General features: G+C 29.6%; 1 protein-coding gene across 6 annotated transcripts in view; it reads right to left on the bottom strand.

Moving 5' to 3' along the window:
• LOC121115278 (uncharacterized) overlaps window positions 1-25,722 on the bottom strand; it is a 467,901-nt gene that overhangs the window by 105,767 nt on the left and 336,412 nt on the right. The window lies entirely within an intron of this gene.

The raw sequence follows: 25,722 nt of genomic DNA on the forward strand, positions 1-25,722 counted from the left end.
CAAGCTACGAGAGGAAAAAGATATACAGATATCCAAGAGCAAGAATTTATACAGGGTAGGGTAGCAAAATGTGGACTCGAGAGATGGATTATGACATACATCAATAATTTTATATTTTTAATAGTAGGCAATAAAAAAATGTTAATCAAAACATGTAGACATGGTTTTTGCAAAACTTTTTTTAACTCAATATCGCCACCTTCATTATCAGTCACAGTCTTTACATGTCGCCTGACGACTATGCAGGAGTTAATAACAAAATCCTCTGAAAAGTTGTCCATGCAGCCACAATAGAGTACTTTAGTGAGTGTACATTTAGGTGGACCCCATATAGAAAAGTCAAGTGGGTTCAAATCTGGTGAGGAAGGGGATCAGAATTGGGCAAGAATAGAGCCATGTTATCTGTGCAGAACTTTTGGCACTTGGCAGACGTGTGAGGGGCGCCTTTCTAAGTCTACAAGTAGTTAAACTCCAGTATGTTGGTCTTCAAACATAGTGTACCTAAGCACATATATAGGGCTCTTTACTGATTTTCTGTCAAGCTTTAAAATAGAAATCTTCTCCATCAGAGGGCATAGCAGCGAGTACCATTGTTTGGACTGGATATTTGGTTTGTTAAATCCCTTGGACATCTTCCTTGGTTTTCACAAGCCAGCGGTCATTACACGAGTTGCGGAATGCATCAATAGTGAAAATCTTCTTGTCCGAGAAAATTTTCACTATTGACCCATTTGAGGATTTTCATGAACCTCTCACGCCTCCTGAATTCATACCCTCTATCAGAAAGTGGCATGGAATCCTTGAAAAAGAAACTAATCCCAAGTTGTGCTTATATCCCTCCTGAAGGTCTTAGGAGCCACAGAGAAGTTGTTGGTGAGGCGATACATCGACTTGGTGAGATCCTCCTTTATATTCTTCTCCAAACTTAACAAGAACTTCGTATCACCCTTTATTTTATGTCAGCCACATTCTGACATCCTGAGATGTCTTCTCCATTTTTCATCCAACTTGAAAAACAGGACCCTAAATCACTTAACAATGTTGACAATATTCATCAAATCAACTCCAGCATCTACAATATCTAAAATGCACTGCCTTTTTGCTTGTTACACGCTCATGATGATGAAATTACTAAATGATTAATATAGTTTGTGTAAGTAAAAATAACAGCGTAAACAGAATATCCAAAAATAATAACTAACCCTTTTGATAGCAAAGAAAAAATAAACATTAATCAACAGTCCACGTTATGCTGCCCTACCCAGTACAAGAATTACAGCGTTTTTGATCCTAAGTTCTACCTTGAGTCCAATAAGTGTAACTTAAAATTCCTCATATATTAAGTTGATTTTACGAAGACGTTGTGAATATAATTATAACATTATTGGATTATAACTATGAAATGTCAGTATCTTCAAAAACTTATAATCTGCTTCAATTTTTAAATGTTGGAATTTTATTTTGTGCCTTTAACAAAATTTTATGTAAGTTGTGTATGTGGTTTTTACTTTTTATTTTTATTTTTACAGTGGGATGGTTCAATAAATAAAGAAAAAAAAGAATGTTTATAGTGGAGCAGCTTAGATGTCATGACGTTTTATTAGATCAGCTGCAAGCAGTTTTGAGAGGAAGGAATGAAACATAAGTCCCACACCATATATAGCAAAGACAAATATAATAGAGCTACTCCGAATTCGATGCTTATTACTTCCAATCAAATCCTCAGAGTTTCATTTTGTCTTTCATGAGTACACACATTAGTGATTACTTTATATATAGATGTTATCTTTTCAAGAACTAAATAACAGTGATATCAGTTTTGGAAGATAAAAACATATTGTTCCCGCTACAGCCCATTACAAAAACTTGCACACCAAAAGAGGCTATGGATTTGCAACTCTAGTGATATGTATAATTTCAGAGATAGTATTTTATATGACCTCACAAGTAAATTAAAATACTATATTTTTTGGTCGATTTGTAGAGACAATACATGGTGGCTACAGCATTTATTGGGTATTTGATGAATTGCCTCACAAATAAACTAGTATTACTTTTCCTACACAAATAATGTTCAATTTTTTTCATCATTGGACAAATACGAAAAAAAAAGTTTTAGATAAAGATATGGACAATGTTTAATAACTTATATATGTTGCATATGTGGCTATAACATTTTTAACAACCTTTCTAAACAAACGGCATTTATAAAATTATTAACAATCCTATCGAAGCATAAAAATATAAGAAATATGTTATAATTTTACCTCATAAATAACAATAACTTTTTTTATCTAATGACTAGGTCAAACAATTATCCTTATATAATTGTTTATATGTTTTTAAAGGCAGTATATTAATCAAAAAAGGTACCTAAATTAAAGTTCTAATAACTCATAGAAAAACATTAGAAAAACTTTTAATATCCAATACCTTTAATTAAGAAGTTTTAGGACCTTTAAGGATTTGCTTTCTTTCTATCATTCTTTAACATCTATGTATCAAGTGGCACCACTCAAGTGTGTATTAGCCCAGTTTAATTTTAACCTTTTTTCAAATTTTGATTATGGCTATATCGAAAGAGTAGTCATATGTTATAAAAATTACCTAAGCAAAATTTAATTTTTATACGAGGTCGTCTTTAGGTAGGGCATCTTTTTCAAAGTTTGAAAGGAGATCAAAGTTACCTATTTGGCCAATTAAGATTAGATTATAGCATTAAACATTAATTTGCATTAATTGATTATGGTAGACATTTATGTAACCTTTAAAAAAGTTAATAAGGTTTTTTTTTAACCTACCCTATTGAGCAAAAAGAGATCAAAATTTAAGAAAATTCCTTTCTGAAAATGCAAAAAAATAATCTTCAAAATTACTCGATTTTAATGTTCATATCCATGTTTATCCTGCTAAATACAATTAGAAACACATCATATCATTCTAAAAGGAAAACAAATTTGATGTTTTGTAGACTAGTGTCATTATTCATTAACCGTCCGTTAGTGAACTAGGATATGATACACCCTTAGATTTATAAAAGTGTTTCTTATGCCTTTGAATCTAGATTTTATCGTCAATACTTCTCAGTATTCTACTGAAACATTAAATCTGATTATACTCGATTCTTTATTTTTCTTTATAATGCTTTTGTTAGGGGTTATTCGTATATTTAGCTAATTTTTAAGCAAGGTTTAGTAAAATTATTTTACAGACTCCTTAAAAAGACGTTCTTTTGTTTTTCCTTTGGATTTCTTGAATTCTTCTTTTCTTGAATGCCTGGACTGAGGCACATAAAGGTAGCTACAAAATTATAATACATTAAAAGATATAATTTAAAAAAATACATCATAATAAATTGGAAAATTACATCTAGTAAAAATATGAATAACATTAGTTCCCAAAGAGAAAATATATCTTTAGTTACAAAAACACAATAAAAATTTGTACTATAAATAAACATTAAAAAGAATAAAATAAACAAAAAACCCAAAAACAAAGAAAAACATAAAATAACGAAAAAAGTCAAAAATCCAAAACTAAGTATTTAGGATTTACCTATTTTTATCTCTATTGAATATCTGGGATAATGTGATTCAAAATTTTACTGAATTTGATTGAGTTTTCCGAAAAATACCGTACAATATCCAGCGCTAAATCAAATGTCAATGTATCATCGTAGATATTTTCAATTCAAAAGCCATATATCTTGACGCCGACGTAATAAGTATGCCTCTTAACTCCATGCCATCTGTTGGTTCCTTCAAGGTCAACTTTTTCGCAGTATAAGACATAGAGTTAAGTATGACAAGCCCAATTGCTTAAGCCTTCTTCGAAGGAAGTAACTTATTTTTGGGAAGCCCAAAAATAATTATTGCCGAGATATGGGTTGCTAAGGTGTTTTTATGACCTTTTAAGTTCCATTGAACAAACTTCCTCAATAATAGTCAAAAGACTTAGCAAAAGCATAAACAGAATTAAAAATCTTACCACAATCTTGGCAATAATCATTAAATATTATACAACAATTCATATTCGCTTGCATTTTGAGAATCAAAAATATTTGCAGCTCTCCTCTCAATTCAGAAAATCTCTTCAACGCATTTCCTTTCAAAAGCCACCTTACCTCTGTGTGAAACACTAGTGCTTCATTGGTTGAGCCCAAATCTTCACATAAAACTCTGAAGAGCCGTGTTGCAAGTTGCCTTGATTTAAAAACATTTACGGTTTTAATCACTCGGTTAAACAATTCTTTGAATAGTTCAGGCAACGTCTTGGTAGCTAAACTTTGTCGATGAATCAAGTAGACCCCATTACTTCTGGACTCACCTTTTTAACTAACGATTGGAAGCCGGACTTACAAATGAGCATTGCAGGTGTCCCGTCAGTACAAACTCTGCATAATTTCACTCATTCCATTGAATGTTCTTTGAAGAAATCATCAATTAAATCAAAAATATCAGCAGTAGTAGTTGACCATTTCCAGAGGCATTCAAATCAATATATCTTTCTTTATTTTTATAAGAACGAACATACACAAGAAGTTGTGAAAGTTTGTCACATCAGTAGTTTCATCAAGCTGTGTGCTGAACAGCCCAGGAGGAGTTTCTTTTAATTCTTGAATAATATGGCATAAAATATCCTCGGAATATCCTCTGTTATTCTTCGGTTTACCGTATTTTTTGACACGGATAGACGTAATAATTTATTTACTGCTTCATGACCGATCATGAGACGCATAATATCTTTTTTGCATGGAAAAATAAGATGTTCAGCTACTTTGTGTGGGTTTTTTGCTTGTGCTATTCTTAATGCAACCGTCTATGAAGCTTCAATGGTGGCAAAATTTTAGTTTGAAATAATCCACTGCTGTCAAGGCGGCGACTTTTGACGCCATCAACTTGTGCTTTAAAGTAATCAATACTTTTATCTTTCAAGGCTTGGTTTCGAGATGTCTGTGAAGCTTAGCTGATTTCGTAGACTCATGGGCAAGAACTTCCAAACATACTACACAGTGTAGTCTTTCCACACCTGCATTAACTATGTCAGTGAATCCCCACTTCAAGAAATCATCGCTGTATTTTCTCTTTGTACACTCATTTTGGGGTTAAGAATCACTCGAATAAAGCTAACAATGTGTCACTGCAAGTGCGACAACAACACTAATGGGAGGAGCGATAGCGGTGGTGCAACCAAAACAACCTATGTTCAATACCTTCTTAGACGTTGTGTTGAGTGACTTAAACGGAGTGACAATGGTGGCGCAACCAAAACAAAACAGAAACAAAACATGATCAATACTGTCTCAGACGTTGTGTTGAGTGACTTAAGGAACCGTTACATTTATTTTCATAGTATGAATTTCTATAACTGTCTTAATTTTGTTTTATAATTTTATTTATTTAACTGTCTTCATTTGTTACCGTGTTTTATATAATATTCACGTTCGGGTGAAAATCGATTAGCGACCCACAGGTTGGGAACCACTGCTGTACCATATGAGTCACATCATCTGCATACAGATCAATTATTTTCCTGCTGGATCCTAGTTGAATACCAAATCTACCATATTTTCTTTTGATAATATTACTAAGTTCTTCAATTACCACAAGGAAAAGTAAAGGGGAAACACGGCTTCCCTATCGGCAACTTATCTTAAATTCAATTGATTTACTCTGTAACCCACATAAAGATATTGATGAAGCTCCATTAAAAAGTAGAGCCCTAATCGTACTATACAATTTATTAGGCAATATTTTCTTAACAGTCTGCATAATAAAAACTTATTGTATCTGCCTCATATGCCCTGACAAAAGGAAAACCTTGTGTCAGAATAACGTCTAAGTTATCATTGAATTTTCTACTTGCTTTTCTTCTTCGTTGGTGAAATTTCTGGTAGTCACTTGAATAATAATACTAAGTCGCAAAGCTATCCTGGAAGCAAATAATTCACGATCAAAATTTACTGTAACCCTACGTTGAAGACTTTGTTGAAAATCTTCCTCCTCCAAGATCCCCCATGCCATTTTAAATTGTTTAATTTATGTTATGGTCAGATGAGGGCTCGGGGAGATATCTTGCGTTCGTTGTTTTATCAATAAAACTAGATGAAGCCAAAACCAAATCTATTCTTGAAGTCTTGTTTCCTGTTCTCCATGAAATCTTTCATGCAGTACTGAACTACATTGGACCTAAAGTGAACTAGACGGGACTGCAGTGTTTAGTCCTAAATAAGGACTGACACACTACTACCTGGAATTTCATCAAAAAAAAATCCGTGATCCGGACGCCTGAATTCGTGAACAAGGCCTCAGAGTCAACTCTGGTGTCCACCCTTGTCACATGAGAGACCAAGGTCAAAATGATCAAAATGGAAGGCCTTACCTGTGGAACAGGACTCGGCTTCTTGTGAAACCTGAAAAAAAGTATCAATTGGTTCCAAGAAAATTTTGACGACTTCACTCCATCGGGCTTTTGGCCTCCTAACTCTCCAGATCTGAATCCAATTGTTTTTCTTGTGAGGGACATGATCAAACGACAAACCAAATGAACCTCCTGCAGCACCAAAGATGCACTTATACGTCGGATCCAGAATGAATTTCAGGATTTGCCAAAAGACCAAGTGGCGAATGCCTGGTCGCACTTTGGGCCATGTATAGAGGCTGGAGTCGATTTTTTTGTATAAAGTGATCAACTTTTCAGAATTTGGATTTATTTTTTTAATTTGATAACTGGTCGGAGAGAAAACTGCGTTTGGAAGAAAATCATTATCGCAATACAGATAGCTTGTACACTCTGCATTTACAAAATTATGTTGTATATAAATTATAATACCACTTTTCGTCAAGATAAAAAAGATTTATACTTTGACTATAAAAAGTTTGTACATTTTATTCCCACAAGGCCTTGCTTTCTTTTTGAGGCGGGGGGGAAAGTGATGGCAATATCCTTTAAAAAAATGTTCTTCTGTAAATAACATTTAAGCATTTTAGTTGAAAGGGCCCCAAAAATGGGATACCAGTTAGAAAATTTCTGACAAATATTTACATCCAGCCAAACCCCTCCCCTTCCCTAAAGATAAATATCATTTTCTGTATCATCAACTTTAGATCTCATGATAGCTATAATTCTAGATTTGTAAAAGTATTATCACACGATATTTGAATATAGGAATGAATATATTCTCATTTAAAAGAAAGGAAAATAAACTGAAAAATGACATATATACCCCAAAACTTGTTTAGAAGGAAAGATCTTAGATATTATGACGTTTGATTAGATAAACTAAAAAATATTTTAAGAGGGAGACGGAAAATTAAAACAAATCCACTCTAAAACTAGAACAATATGGTCATTTATAACTGTGATATCAATCCTTAATTTTAATCTGAGACAACGAAAATATGCAGTTATAACTACAACTCCTTAGTGTTATTATCTCTTTCATAGTGAAACACAAACGTGGTTATTTAGTTAAACATAGAAACAGGGATGCGTTAAATATATCCTGTTGGTATGAAAAATAAAGGAAACCCGGAATTCGGACAATTTGAAGAATGTTTGGGAAGAGCAAATGAAATTTATTAGAAAAACCGCACACAGTCGTAATAGAAAAGAAATAAACACAAATTGCACTTCCTATATAGCACGGATAAATATTCTGGAATTACTCCAATGCCCATTTTCAATTATTCTCCGAGTCTGACAAAGAATTACAATTATAACTCTCTAGTATACCATCATTGCTGCTCTCCGTATTTCATGAGAACAATCAGTAGTTATTACTTCATAATTGGATGTTATGCCTTCATAAATTCAAGGATTTATATCAGATTTATAAAATAAAAAAATCTGTCGAGATTAACAACTAAAAAAGCCACTCATACTATCAAAGACATACTTTATACACCCCTATCTAGAGTTCTTAAAAAACCCACAAATGTTGTACAGTTAAAAATATAAAAATTATTCAGATTGTCATTTGAAACTTTCTATTTCTCTTCTATGAGTGAGTTATGCACATAAATAACTCAAGCTAGAGTTGTAAATCATTAACACTGCTCATAGTAAATAAATGAAGGGAATTGTACCTCATAATTATCTAACATTTGTTTTTATGAACTAAATTTACTTTTTTTTACATACCTACAGCGTATGGTGTCAGTACAGCTGTTGAAAAATTTAGTTTTCTTAGCTGCATTTGTTAATGTTACTTATATATATTGTCTACATACAAGCTCAAATTTACTTGTCTTGAAATGCTAAGCTTAATTAAAAAAATTTTTCATTCTAATTACCAACTATATACTAAGACTATAAAGTAGTTTTTATTTATAAAATTACATATTTTTTATGATTTATGAGTACTTTAACTCTGGACATTTAAGCTTTTTACTGTGTAACATTATGTTTTATTTTAGTCGTTACATTTTTAAATATAAATGTCATTTAATATATTAATCATCCATGGATCCATTAATAATACAATTTGCTTATATAAGTTACAATTTGTACAGAATGACAAATTTTACACATCATGTGTATATATATAGGTTGTTAAGATTAAATCGGGGCTTACGTGCAATGACAATTTTTTTATGATGCAGCTGTCTGATGGTGCCTCTTTTTTCTGGCAGGAATTGTGTTGTATGAAAAAACACTTTTTGTAAAGTATTGGGCATCACGCGACAGCTGCTCCAGATATAAAGAAAATTGTTTTTAGGAAGGAAGAACGGCGTTGGGCCGTGACGATAAATTTTCTCTACAACAGGATAAAGATTTCAAACCAAGAGTTCTCAGATGTGACTGGCATCCCAATTTAGACCGTATAAAAGATTTTTCATTTCTTCTTGAGACTGAACTCTCAGATAAGTTGCTAAAGTTGCTGTTGAGTACTGCTATAACATGATTGGGAAGGAAATATGGACCCCTAGCAGTTGAGATTTTAATTTGATGGATTATTTTGTCTGGGGTACGTTATGTCATAGTATAACATGCCATCGATGACTCTCTATTTTTATATTGTATATGAATTATATACAGTGAGCCCTGCGACTGGTTTTCATACATACAGGTAAACTTAGGTTACTTAGTAAGATATCATGAAACATAAAAATAATTTTAATTATATTGCAGAAAGTTTGGCGGCAAGCTATATATTTTTTATTGCAAGGCTCTTATCGTGAAGAAACTAGGTTTCAGCTGTGTCAGTTTCTCCACGAAACCCATTAAAGTGGGGGAATTAGGGGATTCTCATTGCATCAGCTACTTGCTATACTACTTTTACTATTAAAATCCGAGATGATCACATCTAAATTTGGAGGTTTTGTGGGAGATCTAATTAAAATTTCATTCTTCTACTTGAAGGTTAAGTATAAGACTATTCACATTTTTAAAAAGTTAAAAGCTTTAGATTAAGATAGTTCTTGGCTTATTTTTTCGTTATTTGAGTTATTTTTATTTATAAATTTGTTATTCGGCATTTTTTTGTCGTCATTTAAACACGTATATTTGACAGTATGATAATATACATATGTTTGTCCTTTTTTCTTGGAAAGTAATTTGAAGCTAAAATGCTTATACTTGTAAGTTGTAACTTTTCAGGATAAATAAGGAGGGAGGAAAAGGAACATACACAACAACTGCTTTTCCTTTTCTTTTCTAATCTCAAAAAAGTTATTTATCTATACTTTTTGCTCAGTTTTAGTTAAACATGCAGATTACCATTTGAAATATTTATTAGTATTTTACGAACACCTCTATTCCGTTTTTTTTAAAATATTTCGCTATCATAGTATTATATCGTCAAACAAAAATAAAAGTGTAAAAAATAAAAGATGTGTCATATTCAGTAAGCAGCTTCTCTTTGTACATATATATATGTAATATTATCCTTTTATTGGTTTTTTCTCGTTTATGTTGTAAATAATATTATTTATAGATTATCAAAAGAGAACAACCAGATGTGTATATGTGTATAGTACATATTATATAAGTATAAAAATTATTATATTTCTTTTAGAGGTGTATAAAATATGTCCTAGAAAGCGGGAGTCACTTTTTGTGTTTAAAATCTAAACAGTTTTATTTATAAAGTTTTTATCAATATTATATAGGGCATGTTTAAGCATAAAGGAATGACTAATATTTAAATAATACGACGTGCTGATATGTTAAAAAAATTAACTTGGTCATTTTAACAATTTGAGGAATATTTGGAAGGAGAGCAGATTAGTTGGGATGGTGTTTCATTAAATTAGTTTTTAGCAGCTATAAGATGAAAGAAATGCAGATTAACTCCATGCAGTATTTAGCAATGATATATTTGAAATTGAGCTCTGAAATTTCTTCCATCAGCTATTCAGGAAGTCGAAGGACACCATCCTATGCATCCAATTACTAGATAGATTTAATTATCTAATCCATACATCACACCTCGACGGCGTAGAGTCCTCTTCTGAAATAGAAAAATTCATTTTCAAATGCCAAGGAACGGACACTTTGTGTAGTTTGGCATGTCTAAAGAGAGGAAAATTATACTTCCCGTTAAAAAAACAAATCAAGTGAATACCAATATCATGTATTATTAGCTGATTTTTTTAAGTGTCTCCCATTCCAAAAATACAAGGTCACATAATTTCTTATAAAAATGGTTTATTTTCAAGATTCTGATGAATAATATCCACGGTTATTCCACAATCGTACATGGGAGTCGCCTTTCAAAGAACCCTTTGCGTTGCAGCAAGCAAAGGGTAAAAGTCGTCGATATATCCATTTATAAATTCATTTCCATGTAAACATATTCATATTGTTTTCATATATCTCCACTCCATGTTGGGATTCTTTGTTATATCAACTAAAACTTTCGTATAAATTTTTTCGGTTATATCCACAAAAGATTTGAACCCACCACCCAATCGATTTCTTGGTCGATTTAAAGCTGAAATGTAATTCCAATGAAAAAGATTCTCCAACCAATATTTTTCCTCGAATATGGCATCCTCCGCCGATATTGGTAAAGATATACCAATATACAAAATATTTGGAATAACAAAAGCGATATAAAGGTAGATATTCTTTTTTTAAGGTTAAAATTCTGCTAGCCTTTGATAAAACTATTGATTCTGGTTTTTAGTTCTGTAAAATGAAAGCTAATTTCTTTTTACTTTTGAGGAACCAAAGCCCACCCATTTAATGCCTTAAACAGTTATTATTTCTTTGGGGAAGAATTTGAAATTTTCAAACCTTTTCTTGGATGCCATAAGCCAATCGGGAGCTAATAGCTGTGCTATTTATGGAAATCAGTTAATTACTTCAGTTTCTAATAGATAAAAAAACTATTTGACAATTTATTTTCATAATTTGAAATTAAAAAAAATTATTTGTCCGCTAATGCAACAGATCCAAAATTAATTTAATTAAATCCGATGTCAAGCCAAAAGTCTAACTTATTGCAGTTTTTTTGAATGGGTAATTGAATTTTTATTTTTTTAATCAAAAAAAAAATTTTTTAATACCTTTTTAATATAGCTAGTTATGAATCATTTAACCAACTAATAATCTGGAATTATAAAAAATATATATTACCAATTATATTTTGCATCCTTTTAAAAAAACAAAACAAAAAACAAGCTAAAACTTCTCAATGAAAAGTTTTTGTAAAGATAACAAAAAAGATAAAATGAAAAAATCACCTCGTATATAAATACTGGAGTTCAGTTTATTCAGTGTAAGGATAATAAGGAATGCCACATACCTGATGTGATTTTTAAACCAGTAATAAACAATTAAGAAACATACATCCTTTGGATTTAAAAAACCTTGCTTTATTACCTTGTGAAAAAAAGAACTTATGCTCTTAATATATTTTGTATGTACAGGGCCAACCGTGGTTATTTACCCATTTTAATAGAAAAAGTATTGAAGTCTATGGCAAGCTCATAGGTGAATTGAGAAACAAGTTGATTTACTATTAATTTTTAATTGAAACCCAAAGAACATATTTTAGTCAATGAAGCCGAGCTCAGGATTGATGGTGCCCTCCAGGTAGTTGTAGAAGCTGCTGAAGACACTCTGGATGTACTTGGCGCTTCTGGAGGCCAAGGTTTTGTTGACGGAGATCTTCAGCGCCCGGGTTCTTTTGCAGCTCTAGACTCCCGTGAGCCTAGATGGAATATTTGAAGAGGTTGAGTTCTGGGCTCTGCGGTGGCCAGAAGTCCTTTGCTAGAAGTGCATGTTGGCATGGAGCCACTATTGTTTTTTTTTGTCATTTTTCTTATTTGAGGTGTAGTAAGGTGTTCGATCTTGTTGGAACACCCAGGGATATTTGCCAACGATGGTTTGGATTCATGGGCTAACTTTAGTGTCCAGAATTTTGACGTACTCGTCAGCTTTCTTGTGTATCCTATAGAGAGCCACAAAGGAATCATGGCCTTCAAATTGGATACAACCAGGTTTCACATCATCCCTGAAGCAGGGTGTTTGATGGGGAAGACATATCGGTGCTTTACTGCTGCATCTCCATTCCCAAAAGATAATTCTGCCTGTTGAAAATAGGTTCAAATGTAAAGGTCTTTTATCAGAAAAGATCAGAATGAGTTCACGAGTTACCTTGTTTCCTCATGCCTTTTTTTTTAGATCCCTGGACACCTCGAATGGGACTTGTTCTTTCTCCTAGGTTTAGGCTTCCTTGGTGTGTTAACATTTTCACCCTGTATTTTGCTCCCTCAATAGTACCACAATCTCCATCCACATAATTATCTATCAATTTCCTTTCCTTACTGAGCCTTAACCCAAGTTACATAAATTATCGTCCTGAAGAATGCAAAACTAACTTCAAAGCATGTAAAGATGTTTGTATTTCTCAATTCCTCAACATATCTAAAATGTCAAGAATGATATTTTTGATTTTGGTGTAAGTCATTTCATCGCCTAATAGATCTATATTTAACTTTCAGAAGCTTTTTGCGTAGATTTGCACTTTTGATAACATAATTTTTTTGGAACTATGATCTGAAAAGGTTTCGACAGTTTATTATAATCTTCCAGTAAGGGATATAGTCAGGGAGACCAAAAAAAAATGAAGCCCTCAGTTTTTAACAAAGTTATTTCTCCTTTAAATTTTGCAAATATATTTGGTTTTTCTTTTAATTTCGAGGCTACAGCTTTTAAATGTCGACTTTCCAGAGATTAATTTACAATTTTTGTCGTGTATGGTTTATTTTAATTCATGTAATTCTTTATATCTCTTCTTAAAAATCATTATTGCTATAAACCCAAGATAGTTTGTCAAAGAAGAATATAAATGATATCTACACTCAAATTTGAGAAAAATCATTTCAGCTCTCCTTAAAGTTGCTGGACCACAAATATTGTACTATAATATATATATGAACAACAATGTTTTGAAAAATGTATATAAATGTATGAATTTAGCACCCCTCACTCTCACAAGGGTTTTCTGTTTTGAATGCTTTAAAATAGAAAGTTGTAGGAAAGATGAAGGCTTTGTTCGTAAAAGTTTATTTTTGGTATTTTGCATCCATTTGCAAATTAATATAGTGAAAAAAATGTTTAAGGGCATTTTAACTGTACTTAAACACTCCACAGGATTGATATTAAAAGATAAAAAGTGCAATTTTGGTTATATCACATAAATGTATATTGTATTCTAGTATATTTTGTAAAAAAACATATTTATTCGGTCTCGTTACACACTAAGTGAATTGGGGAAAAAAAAAATTAATTACATATACACGATTAAATGATTACATCATTCAAATTTTTTATCATTTTTTATTACTTTTCTTTCATTTTTGCACACGTTTATATGAGTTAAAAAGCTAAAAATACATGTAACAAATATTGAACATACAGAAAAAAATATCTTCTTATTTTGAAATAGGCTTAATAACATGAATTTGTTGTTTCAACAAGATATAATTTGTTATCCGTATAATAAAAACATAAATTTTTGTTTTTTGCATGGATATTTCAATTATTCAAATATCGAGAATCAAATTAGTACTCATCAGTTTTGATTAAGTTGTTTGTATTACAAAAAGTAACAGGTTCCATTTTACATTTACTCACGCTGTAAAATACAATTACAAGGAAAAGCAAAGTAAATATATCATCAAGAAGTTCTTATCAAGATTAATAACAAATGCCATATTAACAAATTGATTGTCTTAGGCACAAACTGAAAAGTATAGGCGATAAAATGTAAATTCGAAGGTATAAGACGCATAAAGACTGAAGCATTGGAATTAGTTTTGTTAAACCTTTACTGCTGTATTTAAGTAATTAGTCACATTATAATTTTTTGGGGGAAACATCAAAAATCAATAGCTTTACTAAAATGTACTATTGAAATTGTTCAAAAATTTGTCAATATGAAATTTTAGACTAACCTGTTCATACTTTAAACTACTTCGGTTTAAATTGAGTTTTTTTTCTAATTATATCAGACATTCCTTTTTTTTTAAAACTAAAAATAAAGAAAACACTGTAATTTATTACAAAAGGTATGATGATCTCAGAAACCCCACAGGAGTAGTCGTATAAGAAAATTTACCACTGAAGCTGTAGTCTAAGTCTAAAGAACTGCCGTATCTTTCCATGACGTAGAAACGTTTGATAGACGTCAATTCACAGTGTCATAGGCATCAAAAAGGCGTATCTCTATCAGCCCATTAAGTTCCTCTCTTCAGAGCAAAGATGGGGAAATATGAGTTCAGTTCCAGTTATTGTGCAACTATCCAATAGAATTATTTTCAACTTTTTGAATATATTTGTCTTGAAGCTGGATGATAAAAAACCCATTTTCCAAGTAAAACAAAGACAACTCGATTTATAACCATGATGCAGACATTTTCAAACTAATTTTAGAATTATTTAACAATCAACTTAAAAATATATTAACATAATTTAACCCTATCTTCAACACCGAGGGCTGAAAACAACTTTGAACCTTACAAATAGCCAAAAATGACAAAAAATGTATGGTCTTTTCTGAAGGCCATGAGGGTAGGAGAAATAAAATAGGGCCATATCTGGAATCAGTAGACCAAATTCTACTAAGTTGAGCGTATTCTGTTCTAGTGCATAAAAAAGTGTGAGTTTGTTGGAAATTGTAATTATATTTGATCTTTGAAATATATTTTCTATTAACAAGGTCTTATGAGTTAAAAAAAATATATAGTTTTTAAAAATGTACTATTGAAATTGTTCAAAAATTTGTCAATATGAAATTTTAGATTAACCTGTTTATACTTATAGTTTTAATGGTTTAACTTAGTTTTTAAATTGAGCTTTTTTTGTAATTATATCAGACATTCCTTTCTTTATGAAACTAAAAATAGAGTAAAACCCTGTAATTTATTACAAAAAGATTGATTGAAAAAAAATTGAGACATTAAATATGCTTTTATTGGAAGACTTTAAAATGGGACTCACCATTTAGAATATTTAATCCTGTTTCTTTTTTTTTTGTATCTATCTAACCTATATTATATCACGTAGACTTCTGTACGAAAAGAAATAGAAAAAAATTAATATGGAATTATTATTCAATATTAATTATCTAGAAGTGTTCAAAACTTAAATTGAGTTTAATTTAATCCATTTTAACTTTAATTTTAATAAGGAATATGAAATAAAATAAGTATTGGTTATTCATAAATTGTTTTTTTTTAAAGAAATACTTTAAAATAAGTTTTGATGAAGAAGGCTTATATTTTGAATACTCAAAAGCAAGAAAATGAACATATATTTTAGTTTAATTACTTTCACGTCAAAAAACTTACATAATACAAATAACTAAGTCTTTCTCTAAGATCAATACAGTTTGTAAATGTTTCAACAATAACACAGAGATCCAAGAGGAATTTTTATGTTTTTACTTAGACAAAAAAAACTACTCTATGACTATTTAATACTTTGGTCTATTAAATGGGTCTGGCTTGACTAAGCAATAGAACGACAGTGTTGTAGCTATATGTTTGAACAAATAAAAATGATTCCCAAGCCTTTAAAAATCGGTTTAATTTATTTTAATTTCTAGATCGTAAGAGTTAAAAGAAAATTTATCTGTCCACTTTTGAAGAAATCGATATTTTGGTTCAAATTCTCTTCATTTTTTTTGAAATTCGATCTCCAATAAGTCTCCAAATTATAACATATTATATATAAAATGAAGGTCATTTGCTATTTAGAATTAATTGTTCGTGTATAGTTCATTTTGAGGTTATTAATTATAACAAGTTAAATTTTGTTTAAAATTTGGGTAGTTTTTGGAAATTCAGAATTTAATATGAAATTATCCTGATAGATTGTTGATTTTTTTGTTTATTAATAAAGATCATTAAATTTTTTAAATTAGAACAATATTAAAATTCCGTACGGTATGTTGAAACTCACTATCAATCAATCATAATAAAATATTCAAATGTAACATATTTGGTTTACAGATTATTGTTTATAGTTACTTAGTTATCATCCATATTATCTCATTATAAGTTAGAGATAAAATTAAGTAAAAGTGAAAGGCTGTTTCAACAGGTAATTTCTATTTATGACAGATAACAAAACTTTTTTTTTCTTTTTCAAAAAGTCAATTTGACTTCATTTTAATTGGGGAAAAAAATATTTTTCACAAAAATAACTAACTTTACCTACAGAATGGAAACAAAAACCTTATAATAAGTACGTTGTAATGAATTTGTTTGTTAAAATGTCCAGATAATTGATGCATTACTACACATAAACATAACGAAATTTGAGAAGAAAATTGCAAAACCCTTTTTTGCAAAAAAAAAAATAGTAAATAGTATTTTTAGGAATTGTAAAAGAAACATATACATAAGAATATTTCTTTCATAATTGGAAAAACAAAAAAGTTATGAAGAATAGTATTCTGGAAAAAAACAAACCTCGATAACTGGTTCCTTTTTGCAAATATTGCAAAAATTATATTATAAAATGTTCTGGAAATTAAAATTATTGCCTTCAATTACATATATTTATAAAATTGTATATAATTTTATAAAACGTTTCGTTTCGTGCATTTAAAATAAAATGAAAATTAACGTTTGATGAAATAATGGAAAAAAAATAAAAAGATTATACAGAAAAGGACATATATTTCAGTTAAACATCAATTTTTTTTGCAAATGTAGATCCGAAACAATTTCCAGACAAATTTCTACAAATGTTATTCTATTTACTAATCCTACATTCCATTGGAAGTTCTTTTTTTTTTGCACCTGAAATAAACGAATTTGCAATTTTTACCGATTTCTACTTTTACCCATATCTTTTTTTATTGTTAAATAAATTCAAAGAACGTAGTTATTCGTATAGTTTTTTTTTGAAACACCAATCTCTTTTTGGTAAATAACTCAAACCCTTATTTAGTCTGCTTGACCTTCAAAAAGCGGTTTTTGTATTTTGGGTATAGCATGTGTCTCTTTTTTGAGCTCAAATAAGGGACCGATACAAAATTTCAGCCTCCTAGGTTCAACAGTGTGGGAATGTATAAAGGCCATGTTCACACAAACATGGATATATATACACTTAATATTAATATACAGAAGATAATTTCTTTTTTTCTCTTACCAACATTTTTTATCACATTAACGTTCATCTCAATTTGGAATCTCAAACTTATAAAATTAATTAACAGTCCACGTTTGGCTGTCCAACTCTTTATATATTTATTTTTCACAAAAATGATATAGCAATGTTTATAATGGAGGCAATGAAATAAAAATATTTTAAGCTCCATGATAATAATTTGTTTTTTGTTTAAAAAAATTAATTATTTATAAATGCAAAATGCTATAAGGTTAAAAATATTTCTAAATAAACTGATGCAATGATAAAATGCTTTCTCCATTCATGATTATGAAATGTAAATGAGAATTTTTTTTTTTGATAATTTATCATATTACTAAAATGAATAATAGTATTACAGTAATCTAGAACATTTACTTTATGGATATACATAAAGCTCTTACAAATACTGTTCTTATGTGAGCTTTACCAAATTATGTTAATATATGGGTACATGTTTAACTATAAACTTCATTGGTCAGACACTACATTACATTATTAAATTCAGCCTAAAAATTCCTGTGATGAGCTGAATTTTAGATGCATATATTTTTTATCCTTAAAAAATATATTTTAATAAAATTTATTTGAACTTTTATCAATATTTTATAATTTACTAGCAAAGGGTTATCCGGCGTTGGACGCCCAAGGAGGGAGCAGGACATCTCATTGACAATGCTTAAAATAATTGAAAAATTATTCAAAAAATAATTTCATATACAGAATTTTTCAATTATACTAAAAATTATAATATGAATGTTTTGTTATTGTCGAGACAGATCCTGATAATTCTAATTCTCTTGCTATGGTAATTATTATTATTATAATAACAGTGGAGTGGGAAATTGATTAAATTTTACACTACATATTCCAATTATACTATATCAATCCGGTCAAGTAAGGGAATCCACATAGTCGTGTATATAGCACCCTCCCCCCAAAATAATTTTGCAAAAAAAGAACATTTACGGGAATTGTAAAAGAAACACTCACTTACAAATATTATTTTCGTACTTGCAAAAACAAAAAAAAGTTATGAAAAATAACGTTGTCTGAAAAATAACAAACGATAACTGGTTCATTTTTCCAAATATTGCAAAAATTATGTAGTGAAAAGTCCTGGAAATTGAAAAAGCTCCATTTAAGATGCTGAGTTGGCATTTGTTTGCGCAAAAAGCATCATTTTGTTGCTTTTTTTCTTAAAAAACTGAAAATTGACGTTTAATGACATAATGAAAAAAACGAGGAAAAATGAAAAAATTATTCAGATAATGACAAATATTTCAGTTTAAAATCCCATGTAAGTCCATTTTCTTGTAATTGAAATAAACGAAATTGCAATTTTTACCAATTTCTTTCTTTATCCCATAACTTTTTTGACTTTGAATAAATTTATAAAACGTAGTTATTTGTATAGTTGTTTTCGAAACGTCAATCACTTATTGATAAATAACTCAACCACCTATTTAGTCTCCTTGAGCAAAAAAAAAAAGTTTTTGGGTATCGCATAAGCCCCTCTTATATGACCTCCCAAAAACTCGACACCCCCCCTTGTTAGCCTGTCCCATCTCAAAAGAGGGACACATGGAAAATTTCAGCTTCCTTGGCTCAATGGTGTGGGATGTCTCTTTTACATATATACAAATTCGAAATACCTGCTTCGTTTATCAATTACTTCCCTTTGACTATATTGAAATTCCACACAAGCTGAAAGGAGCATATCTTTGGGAAGTTTGGTCAATTCTATCTCAATTGTAGCATAGAGATGTTCCAAATTTGAGAAATGGTGGGTTTTTACCTTTGACTTGAGACAACCCTACACAAATTAAACTAGGAGGTTAAAAGAAGGGGCTTCAATCTCTGGAAACATTGCTATTTCCTTTTCTTAAAAAAAGAAAAAAAAAAGAAATCTGAACTCGAAGGGGCACTTAGACTTTGTAGCAAAATTGAATGTTTGATTTAAGCCACTCTTGGCATTGAATAGTGGTATGTATTGGAGCTTCGTATTGGTGAAAGGTCAACTTTTTTCTTTTTTGATGAGTTGGTCACAAACACTGAAATTACCACACCCTGAAAAACATATGATATGAAATCATTTATCCTCATATAGAGATCCACCGTCATAAAAATCAAGGGGTGGCTTTCTTTTTTACTTTAAACCACCGATCAAACCATAAGGAGTCGACTATTAAGCCGCCTTGGAACAGTTCAGAGGTCTAAGGAGATACTTTTTGATGAGTAGGCCAAGATTCGGTCGTTTTGTTGCTTGATTTTTGATCCATTTCACATTTTCTAACATCTTAAATGATAATCAACCCTATCTGAGTGCTAAAGTCTTTTAAATTTTGACTGCCTTCAAAACGCTTCATCTGTAACATTATGATCATAACGAAACTTGAGGGAAACCATCCCTAGCTCCTTATGGATGAGTCATATCATCGAAGTCCTTGACACATTGATCTCCTTTGCCATTTTAGCCATTAGGATTCCTGCAAATGTTTCATTTAACTTGCCGGACATTTTCCAGATTGCTATCTGACTTTGAGTGTTCAATTTTTTGCATGCCAATAATATTTTCACTTTTTAAAATCTTATTAATGCTATATTTCCCAGAACTAAGGCTAATTGAAGTTCTCAAATCCTAAACATATTTTGAGCTGTGGTGTATTAGTACAATGAGATATTTTCTAATGTTTTTCTTAAATGATACATATGGACTTAAAAAAATAACTTGTATCGCGTGCGTTTTAAATCAGAAAAGAAGGATGGAACCCAGCTTGCGTTAAAAAAGCAGATACAAATAAAATAAACATTTCCACTAAAATATTAAGTGCCAAATCTTAGAGATTTAAGACTTTTTGACAATACTGTATTTAATATGACGTTACCTCAATAACATAGAATATTTTCATACTTTATTTTGTTGTTAGTGGTTGATATGTCAGCTTGTTTTACCTAAGCAGTCTTCTGAAAGTTTTTTGATTCATTTAGAATTAATTTATTGTTAAGTTATAGCAATTCTCAACTATTATTTAATAACAATTCTATAGATGAGAATATAGGCTCGCCCTCTTTTTTTAATTGTAAATGAATTGTCATTTATAAATTCCAGAGATCATTATTCTTTCATTTTTAAATAGAGAACAATGCATATAAATTTATTTATAGTGCGTGAAAGATAAAAGAGTAACACATAGTATTTGTTATGGAGTTATAAGTGTAAGTCTTGTTGGACTCCGAGTAGAGTTGAGGATCCACATCGTTGTAATTCCAACATATATCTTTGCTAGATACGGAGTGGGATTTGTGTATATTTTTATCATCTCATAGATACTCGTAATTAATAACTAATGAAACTTCATGACAGCTAAGCTTCTCTCCTTCAATACCTTTTTCAAATGGTTAGGGTGACTACATTATTATTATTATTTTTTTTTTAAAGTATATTATTTTAATCTAGTAACTACATATTGGCTTTATTCTATATTCTATTTCTTTTTGAAAGAAAGATTGCAAGATGAAACATACAGTAAAGATAAAGACGTTTTAAAGACAAATATTTTCCCAACACCTTTCTTTTAAAATGAAAAAAGATCATAAGTTAATGAATAGTTAGTTAATTGCTTTATTAACCCCAAAATATGGACCTGTATATATATATATTTAAAGTACGGGTATTTGTAGCAAAGTAATATATAGTTTGATGAACGTTATGGACATTAATAAAATACTAAATAAAAAGAATAACAGCTGACATGAAAATAAATAAGTAGGAATTTTTTATATAATGGAAATACTATTTATATTAATACTATTGTGTTCAAGTTTTCCATTTTTATACCAATACAAATGAACAAACAAACTGTTATTTGCTCACGTTTGTCTTTCAATCAATCATTATTAAGCTCCAATTTAATTGATGTTGATTAAATTATTAGGTGTATGCAATATGGAATAAGTATGCATTAATTTAATGAAATACGAAGAAAAAGGTTGAACTCTTCACAAGCCATACCTTTAGTGTAATTCTTCACCTTTTTTCCAAAAAGAAACAAGACAAAAAACCCGAAATCATCTGGTCAAATAAATCACTCCTACCAACTACTATTTATCTCTTAGGTATTCCCAGACTATCATTCTCACATTATTTATCCACAATTTTTGAAATGAATTAGAAATAAAAAAATATTTAATAATATTAAAATCCTATGAAATATTTTATTCGATACTGTAATATAATATTGCCTATTAATTTTATGTTATAAGCTCAGCTATACATTGTATACATCTTTATGATGCCATTACGTATGAAGTGAGATGAGTGGTTTGTCAGCTGGCAACAATATATATATGGTATTTTTGTGTTAGTTAATTCAAGATATTTAGAGACAAGGTAGGATAGTCTTCATTTTTTTAACTGCACCAGGCAGATATGATGTCAAGGCGATAAATAAAAACGCTCCCATAATAAAATATGAGAAATTGTTTCTGTTTACACGTTCATTAAAGATATTATTTTAATAATCAATAATATTAATAGGCAATAGGACTAAGAAAAATATTAAATATTTTATTTGAATAATTAAGTAGATCACCATCCAAAACCATAAAGCACAATCTCATCAAATGTAAAGGTTGAGTAAAATCTGAAATGATGTATATTCGTTAAATTTGATATAGGGGAATATAAATGTCAGAGTATTTATCATATGAGATTCTACCAAACCTCTACATTATATTAATACAATATACATTTATAATAAATACAAAACAGTTGCAAACTTTCATCAATGAAATTTTTACAATATATCTTGTTTTGTAGTATCTTGAGCCAGATTCAATAAAAACTCTTTTTTTCTTTTTATTTATAACAGAATAATTGTGATAAGATGACGTAACCTCTACCCACTCTACTCTATTTTCATATAATATATGTTATACATATTTCTATTAATCTGTTTGCCAAGTAAATTATGGGACAATAGTTTCCCCCTGGGTATGATTAATCAAAAGTTCATAATATGAAAGGAACTAGCAAATTACCAAACACACCAATTAATACAGGTATTACTATAAAAAAGTTATAAAGAAAGCATGAGCAGTCACAATCACATTATAAACTTTATAATCCCCGATATACACCCAGTCTGAGACATCTCTAATCAGATAATAATCCCAAGATCTCCAATCTTGATCAAAATACCCTTAATAAATACAGACTCCCAATGCCTTTATGGTTACAAGATTACTTTTTGATAGTTGACAATTTAATTCTTATCTTTAGCAGTATAACGCCCCTTACACTTAATAGGATAATAGGTAAAGAGACATTCACCAAAATATATATTGGTGAAATTCCGGAAAAAAACTGCGTTACTTTAATTTTTTCATGCTAAATTTATATTTGAGTACTTGATTTTCATATTCAATTTGACAAAGTAATTATACATAATTCTTTTGTAAACAATTTTTAGTTATTTGGTATTAGAAACCAAACATTTTTACTATTTTCCGTAATCAATTATTTAAATTTTTTATAAGTGATATTTTCATACGAAATTTTCTATCATATAGAAAACATCAAAGAAAATTACAAGTGAAACATACAACAAAAGCTCCATTTATTTATCTTATCTTGAAATATATACTTTATTGGCTTTGTTTTACAAATCTATATTTAATTCAACATAATAAATTTAAATATAATGAGATCAACAAGGAAAACTAAAATATACCAGTATATAATGTACCAAAAACCTTTATAACCAAAAAGTTGAAACATAATTCATTTTAGATAAATACATTAGGGATCATTAATGTTTTAAACATACTGAGTCTTAATATATAAAGAAACATATTTTTGATAACGAGATCATTTCCTTCAAAAATAAAAAGTTATGAAGGTTTAAAGTTTTTTTTGTTTTTTTTTTCAAATATGGTAAATGAGGCTATTAAGGAGCATACAAAATATTCATAGCTCACTTTTGATGAATCGTTGTAAGGTATTAAATTTAGTTGGTATCTTAGCTATCAAACAATAAAAAAGAAAGAAAATTCAAGTTATAAACAAGTGCAATGACAAATATTCAATCTATGAGATACTAGTATCCCTGCATTTAAAAGGGTTATAACCCCTGTAAGAGGTGTCCACAAAGGGTAGGTGAGAGGGACTGTAGTTCCCTCTTCTAATTAAGAAATTTTCCAAAATTTTAATATTTACAATAACAGTTTTGATTTTTTTTCCAAGAAATTTAATTTTTGAAATTTTTTTTTCAACAAATTTAATTTTCAGTGACAACCTATGAAATTTTGAAGTTTATTTTCAACAAAAAAATTCTGAGCATCTGTAGTTTTTTGAAATTTTCTTCTATTAAATGTAATTCTTTGTGAATAACTATGAATTTTGGAAAAAAACTTCAAAAAATTTATTTTGTCAAATGTTCTTAAAAAAAATAATTTCCTGTGAGGAGCCATGGATTTTATAATTTATTTTCAAAAAATTTGATATTTGTAATTTAAATTTTTGTGAATAACCTTGACTAAAACCAAGCTCCCCTCAAAATATAATCCTGCTTGTATTTAAATCTTTAACAAAGACCTAAAATGTTAACATACATTAAAATCTTCGTTAGACTTATAGGACTTTTATTTATCCCTATATTTTCTTTAAAAAAATCAATCAATCATCAAATTGCAACAATGCATTTTTGCTTGAAAATATCAAAATATTTTGGTAACACAAATAAACGATCATTATTCGTCGAATAATCCCTAAAAATGTAATCCCCACTCAATTTTGAGAAAAATTATTATAGATTGCTTCGTGTTGCCAGGTCAAATATTTTAAAAATATACCTGAATATGAATGTAATGAACCGATTTTCGCAATTTCATCAAAATATATTTACATTTACCATGACTACAAACCCAAAGAAATTTTAAAAAATAGGACGAAACATTATAAAAAAATAATATTTTGGGTTTTTGAACGTGTTCGAAGTAAAATATATATTTTACAATAAAATACAATGATTAGAATATATTTCGATCATTATTTTGAAAACTAACTATTTTCTACGAAAAAGTGAATGACAGTTTTTAAAAATGTCTACATTTATCTACAGTATTAGCTGTGCGGAATCTATAAAATATGTTTTACTGGAATGTAAAAAAAAAAAAGAAGAAAAATCCACGTGGTAATCCTGAAGATTAGAAGAATGTTTGGGACAAAAACAGCATTTATTACATTTAATTAGATTAACTTCTAGTAGCTGTAAGAGGAAGGAAATAAACAAAAATTCATCTCCGTATATTGCTAAAACATAAAGCCTGGAACTACTCCAATGTGGGTCCTTAATTATACTCTGAATCTAACAAGGACATACAATTAAGACTCCTACGCAAAATCTTTGAGTTATTCCCAATTTTTATGAGGACATGCACGAATTATGACCTTATACATAAATGTTCGATCAAGATCGCTTTTCAAGAAACAAATAATAATGACACTCCCGCTTTCTAAGATATATTTTATCCATCTATAAATATAAGAATCTTAAGAGATTTTAATCTGGAGGATTCGGACATCTTAAAAAACAACCGACAATCAACATAATAACCTTCACAATTTTTAAGAATGTTTTGAAGTAAATCAGCAGTTTTATTAGATCAGCTACATTCAGCTGGAATGAGGGAGAAGAGAGAGAAGAAAGTAAACAAAGAGATTGGCAAGAATTACTGCGATGTTGATAATCAATTCTGCTCTGAGTCCAACATGTCTTAAAATTATAATTCTGCACAAATCCTCAAATTTACTTTATGTATTTCATGAGCACACACAAATGTTCAACCTGGTTTGTTATATATAAAAAAGTGCTGTAGTAGAAAAGGAAGTTTACTCCTATAATAATGACAACAGCTTAAGAAAAGAAAATTAACTCTTAAATTTAAAAACATGCACCTTTTTTTCATATTTATATAACTATGGTCATCTTTTTTCATTCATCTAAACAGTATTTTAGGGGTGTATTTTAAATCTGTATCTTTCATAGATATAATTTAAAAAAACAAAAAAACATTTTCAGAAACACAAAAAATGTGATTTTTCATAGT

The sequence above is a fragment of the Lepeophtheirus salmonis genome, chromosome 1, assembly GCF_016086655.4.
Source record: "Lepeophtheirus salmonis chromosome 1, UVic_Lsal_1.4, whole genome shotgun sequence".
Classification (NCBI taxonomy): domain Eukaryota; kingdom Metazoa; phylum Arthropoda; class Copepoda; order Siphonostomatoida; family Caligidae; genus Lepeophtheirus; species Lepeophtheirus salmonis.